The sequence below is a fragment of the Rattus norvegicus genome, chromosome 2, assembly GCF_036323735.1.
Source record: "Rattus norvegicus strain BN/NHsdMcwi chromosome 2, GRCr8, whole genome shotgun sequence".
NCBI classification, from domain to species: domain Eukaryota; kingdom Metazoa; phylum Chordata; class Mammalia; order Rodentia; family Muridae; genus Rattus; species Rattus norvegicus.
In genome coordinates, this window is record NC_086020.1 from 246,132,868 (window position 1) to 246,138,033 (window position 5,166).

Here is a 5,166-nt window from a genome sequence, read left to right on the forward strand (position 1 = left end):
GAAGGATTAAATTACACAGTAAACGGCTCAGGGAGAACAGAGGAGCTGCTCCAGGAATGTCAACTATTACTTCCAAAGTGCTTTGCAAACAATTTGCAAGCAATTGTGATGATACGTTTAAAGCCCAGGGTAGCATGCAGAGTGGAACCTATGTTCGAGAAATGGTCTGTCAATGTGGAAGTACTTTCTTTCTGCATGAACGTGCATTAAGACCGAGGCAGTGTTTGTTCACATTCATATTAAGATTGCCTGCTAAGCTCCCCCCGCTTCCCCCCACCTCAGCCGCAGCCCTGCCCCATACTTGTGCCTGATCCCTCTGTTACTGCGCCTGAGAAAATGGCTGTGTCTCACGCCTAGGCTGATCTTGGCAAGCTTCGAGGGATATCTCCACCAAGGGCCACAGATCTGGCTTAATACAACCAGATTTGGAAATAAAGTCCTCTGAGAATGGATCAGAATTTACCAGTTCAGGCTCAACCAACATGGAGCCCATCAAAGTGAGCCAAGGCCTGGAGACCAGGTCCAGGTGGATGGCGTAGGGAGATGTTTATGGAGAAGGGAATTTAGACAACAAACACCCTGGGCACCGAGGTCTCGTGGAAGACCAGCGTGGACTGAAGCTGACCTTCTATTCATTCTTCTCCCTAACGCTTCGGAGCGGGGAGGGTGTGCTAACATGGAGACAGGGTACAAGAAGGAGCGTACCAACTTGGGCTGTAGATGGGCTTTGGTATCTTTTGGCCCTTGATTCAGGGTGCTCTGGTGCTGAGTTTATGAGGCCTGGCTGGCTAACGGATGAGTTTTGAGACCTTCAATTCCTTAGGGACCCTGAGTGACTTTGCAGTGGGCTGTAAGGTGGACGAAGTCCAGCTTCATGCTAACCTGAATGTCGAGAGAGTTTGATGGCTCCATCGACCAGAAGGTGAAGACTGCTGTCAACCTCGCCTGGGTGCTGGGAGCAGTGCCATTCATTACAGAATAGCGGCCAAGTATCAGCCTGACCCCAGGCCTGCTGTTCAGTTGATGTAAACTACTCCAACCTGATAGGCTTAGGGTGCACTCAGACCCTAGAGCCAGATACCAAACCGATGCTGTCCTCTTCGCTGAGTGGCAAGAACATTAATGTGGGTGTCCATTATTAGTTTGGTCTAGGAATGGGATTTAAGCATAAATTCCTTTTACACTACTTTGCAGCATAGCTACCTGCAGAAATTAGCCTATGTTTTAATGTACACTGGGGATGTGGGGATTGATAAAAAACACACTAGGTCTGCAGCCCAATGGCTTAAAGGTATCACCACTTCACAGTGCAGAAGAAACTCTGTTCATGAAAGGGTCATTTTAGCTGCAGACATGGGGTGGAGAAGATCCCGCTAGAGACCCCTGGCTGCAAGCAGGAGCTGGGACTGTGCAGACCATTGTGAATCCGTGTCTACAGATAAAGCAGAGGATCAGACCTTGGCGTCCAGGCTGTAACTGGTGCGAAGCAAGTGGAAGAGACTTTTAAACACAGATCTTCATGTGCTGCTTCCAGCCTAGCCCGCCAATACCTGTTTGAAGCCATGAGTAGTCTGTAGTTGTGCCATTTCTAGCTATTTCTTTTGTGCCATTTTTGGGTGGTGAGGGTGGGCATGATGGAGTCAGTCTTCCAGGACTTAATTCTTCCTTGTGTTGTAGTATGACTTTCTTCACTCCTCTTTCTCTCTCTTCTTTCTCTCTTCTTTCTTCCTTCCTTCATCTCTCTTTCCCCCTCTCCCTGCCTCTTTCCTTTCTCTTTCCTTCCTTCCTCTTTCCCCTCTTCCTCCCTCTTTCTTTGCTTCCTTCCTCTCTTTCTCCCCTCCCTACCCTCTCTCCTTCCTTCTTTCCTCTCTTTTTTCTTTCTTTCTCTCTTTCTTTCCTCCCTCCCTCTCTTTCCCTCTCTGTCTCTGCCTCTCTCCCTTTGTCTCTGTCTCTATCTCTGTCACTCTCTCCCTCTCTCCCTCTCTGTCTCTCTGTCTGTCTCTCTCCCTCCCTCCCTCTCTGTCTCTCTCTGTGTATCTGTCTCTCTCTGTCTCTATGTCTCTCTGTCTCTGTCTCTCTCCCTCTCTGTCTCTCTGTCTCTGTCTCTCTCCCTCTCTGTCTCTCTCTGTCTCTGTCTCTCTCTGTCTCTCTGTCTCTCTCCCTCTCTGTCTCTTCCCCTCTCCCTCTCTGTCTCTCCCTCTCTGTCTCTCTCTGTCTCTCTCTCTCTGTCTCTCTCTCTGTCTCTCTCTCTCTCTGTCTCTCTCTCTCTCTCTCTCTCTCTCTCTCTCTCTCTCTCTCTCTCCCTCTCTCTTCTTATTCCCTTTTGGGGCACTGTACCAGAGTATGAAGTAGCCCTCAGATCTCCAGCTCTGAGCTGGGCAGTCACATCATGACAGCCCTGGCAACCTAAGCCGACTTCTGTGAAATCCTCACCAGTCTAATTTCTAGCAGTTTAAGGGGTATGTTAAAAACTTCTCTATTTGTGTGGAATTAGAGACCCCTTCAAATGCTATAATTAACATCCCCTAAAATAAAATGAATATTGAAATGTCAAAAAAAGATTACTTATTAAATTGGTAGCAAACTTCACCATCCATCCCATTCTTAGGATTCTTCCAGTCTTCGTTTTTTACCTCTGTGGGGGGCTCCAGGGGTTCCCATGCAACTTTCTCTACTTGTGCAAAGCTAGCTTTCCTTGGGAGACCGGTTCTCCTTTGGAAATGGTTGATATGCTCTCAGAAAGAGCCTGATTTCCCCATGGAGCCGCAGTAACCATTCTCACCGTGTGGTTCCTAGTGCCCCAAAGACACAATCACTGCAGGCCCCTGCGATGCATACCTCACCAGGCCTCTGCAAGCGCTTAACAGGGGAAATCACATTAGGGACTGAGAGCATTGTGTTGTAAGCCCTGAGAACTGGGGTGGAGGCAGGGAGGGGGCCCTGGGAAAGTTTTGTGTGACCTGTTCATTTTTACTTTTTCTTTTAAGAGGGGAGAACATGAACCTCCCACTGCCACAGCCACAATCACTTACAGGGCAGTTCACTTCCTGGGCTGAATCCTCTTCTCCTCTCATTCATTGATTATCTGCCCTCTTCACACCCAGCCACTCTCCATGAATGCTGAATTTGGGTTCCAGGAAGGGATGGTTTCTGAGTTCCAGTGATGGAGATTTCTCTCAATATCTGCTTGCCTATGCAGGAGATAGGGCATGAGCTGGGAATAGGCTGTGGTCCTGGTCAGCCTTGTTTGTCTTGGGCTCCCAGGAACCATTGCGTGTTCCATTGTGTGTTGTAGAAAACAATGGGATGGGGTTGGCTCTGTACTCGCATCCCTTTATGCGAGTCATTTATGTGTGCCTTTGGACAGATTTGTTAATTCGCTCCCGGATTCCGTTTCTGTCCCCTGGAAGATGAGTTTCATAAATTTGCACGGCTCCATGCTGACCACGAGGCATGAACTTCCTAACTGTGGAAAAGCACATCGTGGCTGCTCTCCCTCTCCCAACCATTGCTCAAGCACCAGGTCGGAAACAGAACATTCTCAGGCACTCTGAACTTCATGGCTTCCTTACCACAGGGCTTGTGTCTGTCTACCTGAGAGTTGTCAGTGAGGCAGGCACTAACTGGTTGTTGTCCAGACACTTATTTCTGCAGCTCACAGGAAGGCTAGTGTCAACATGGATAGACGTCTTCTAGCACGGTTTTTATCTCCAACCCCACTCTCCCTGATTGCCATCCCTGACATCTTCCTCCACTGGTAAAAGCTGATGACTTCTGCCACGATCCTCAAGTCTTCTCCATTCCACCCACTCCTGGCTACTGTGTTCCGAAGCATTAGCCACTGCTACCAGAACCAGCTGGAAATGTCCAGTTCTGACACCCCAAGTGCAGCAGCACCAGTCAGCCTCTCAGAGAGCTCTCGTTATCTCTGGTCCCCATTACCTGATGCTGCTTTTGGCAGGGTAGGTTTGCTGTTCTTTACAAGGGAGTCAAGCCTAGCCCTCGCCTAGGTTTCAAGGCTCCCCTGCACTTGAAACACAAGCTTTTGGGTTTTAAAAAATCACTATAGGATAACTACCACCCAAGAGAGCTCCACGGACTCAGTAACGCCAAGCCAGGTAGCGTCCAGAGTAGGGACTTACAGGTCAACTTCGGCTCCACACTAGTTTCATCTTCAAGACTGAAGGATGCACCTCAAACCATAGACTCTGGGCAACACTGTGCCAACGGTCCCTACATTTTGGGACTGTTCATGAACAGCATCTGGTGACAGCAATCGGTGACAGATGGCAAAGAGAACTTGCTGTACCTTTGGTGATCTCCTTACAGAGTTGTTTCTGAAGGATTGCACTTGGAGTGATTCTGGACACAGACGCTGTATCTCCATCTTTGTTGCGTTTACTGGTGGAAGGATAAACAGTGCACAGCCAAGGACCCGTGACCTCAGGCTGTGACGCTAAACTCTGCAGAGAGCAGGAAGGGAGTCATATTATAACAGGCTCCCCCAGGCACAAACCTCACTCAAAACCCTGCCACCCGGGGCTGAAAGCCCCACAGAGCGCTAGTGAGGACCTGTCACACTGTGTGCTGTTGTGTTTCCACTCCAGTGCGATTGTTAATATCTGCTATCATCTGTAGGCACACCATGTGTTGCTCGTTCCAAACAAAGATGTGAACGAACCATTTACTTGATCTTTGGTTGTTACACTTTTTCTGTTTTCTTATTTTTGCATTTTAAAACACTACACTTTTACTAATTTTAAGGCATTTCATGCATGAGAACAATGTGGGGTTTTTTTTTTTTTCATCTTTATTAACTTGGGTATTTCTTATTTTCATTTCGATTGTTATTCCTCTTCCTGGTTTCTGGGCCAACATCCCCCTAACCCCTCCCCCTCCCCTTCTCTATGGGTGTTCCCCTCCCCATCCTTCCCCCATTACCGCCCTCCCCCCAACAATCCCTTTCACTGGGGATTTAGCCTTGGCAGGACCAAGGGCTTCCCCTTCCACTGGTGCTCTTACTAGGCTATTCATTGCTACCTATGAGGTCAGAGTCCAGGGTCAGTCCATGTATAGTCTTTGGGTAGTGGCTTAGTCCCTGGAAGCTCTGGTTGGTTGGCATTGTTGTTCTGATTCACCAACCCTTCCTGCCGGACTCCTAGATCC

The 5,166-nt window shown here is 48.6% G+C and overlaps 1 pseudogene; it reads left to right on the forward strand.

Annotated features, from left to right (window-relative positions):
• Window positions 1-336: 336 nt before the first annotated feature.
• Vdac1-ps14 (voltage-dependent anion channel 1, pseudogene 14) lies at window positions 337-4,270 on the forward strand (annotated as a pseudogene).
• Window positions 4,271-5,166: the final 896 nt, after the last annotated feature.